Genomic DNA, 1,214 nt, shown 5'->3' with positions numbered 1-1,214 from the left:
CGTCTCAAAAAAAAAAAAAAAAAAAGAGAAGAAAAGAAACTGAGGGTAGAAATCCAACATCCAACTTGGAAATAACGTAGAACCCAGGGCAACTTTTTCCCGTTGCTCTTAACTAATGTTAACAGATTTAGAATTCCACCGATCGCACTTCTACTTCAAGGAATTCCTTTGCCGCACTTCTACTTCAAGGAAATGGGTCGGGAGCGGGGACGGGACCTCCTTCTAGGGGGCCTTGTCCCCGATGGGTTCTGGCGGAGCGGAGCGGCACCGGCTCCCCAACACTTCCAATTCTCTTGTGGTGCACCATCGCCCCCTGGCAGAAAACGCAGGAGTTGCAGGGTTAAGTCTGGCAATTCCATTCCCCAAGGGGATAACTGAGTCACAAGCCCTTCTACTTGGGATGACCTATTTCTAGAATTGCTGTATGGTCTTGGATACAGAGATATATTTCTTTTTTCTTTTTTCGTTTTTTGAGACAGAGTCTTGCTCCGTCGCCCAGGCTGGAGTGCAGTGTCTCGATCTCAGCTCACTGCAACCTCTGCCTCCCAGCTTCAAGCGATTCTCCTGCCTCAGCCTCCCAAAAAGCTGGGATTACAGGCAAGCGCCACCACGCCCAGATAATTTTGTATTTTCAGCAGAGACAGGGTTTTGCCATGTTGGCCAGGCTGGTTTCGAACCCCTGATCATAGGTGATCCGCCCGCCTCGGCCTCCCAAAGTGCTAGGATGACAGGCGCAAGTCACCGTGACCCGCCTTTTTTCTTTCTTTCCTTTTTTTCTTTTTTTGTTCTCACTCTTTACAGGCATGAGCCACCATGCCCAGGAAAAAATAAATAAATAAGTAAAATGGGAAAATGTAGACACAGAGACAAACACCCATAGACGAAAGACTGATATGAAGAAAGAAACAGAGGGATGGTCATGTACCTGCAGGCAAGTACAAGTAAAAAGATCAATGAACATAACAGAAATGTCAGAAATAGACTTGTATGTGTATGGGAATTTGGTATGTGATAAAGGTAGAATTTCAGAACAGTGGAGAAAAGATCTACATTTGGTCAACTTGAGACAATTGGTTATATCAGTCATAAACAATAACCTCGGTGCACTTTCAAAAATAAATCTAGGCCGGGCGCGGTGGCTCAAGCCTGTAATCCCAGCACTTTGGGAGGCCGAGACGGGCGGATCACGAGGTCAGGAGATCGAGACCATCCTG

The sequence above is a fragment of the Mandrillus leucophaeus genome, unplaced genomic scaffold (assembly GCF_000951045.1).
Source record: "Mandrillus leucophaeus isolate KB7577 unplaced genomic scaffold, Mleu.le_1.0 Scaffold151, whole genome shotgun sequence".
Lineage (NCBI taxonomy): Eukaryota > Metazoa > Chordata > Mammalia > Primates > Cercopithecidae > Mandrillus > Mandrillus leucophaeus.
The sequence above is the reverse complement of the archived record's forward strand: the minus strand, read 5'-3'. Positions refer to the sequence as shown.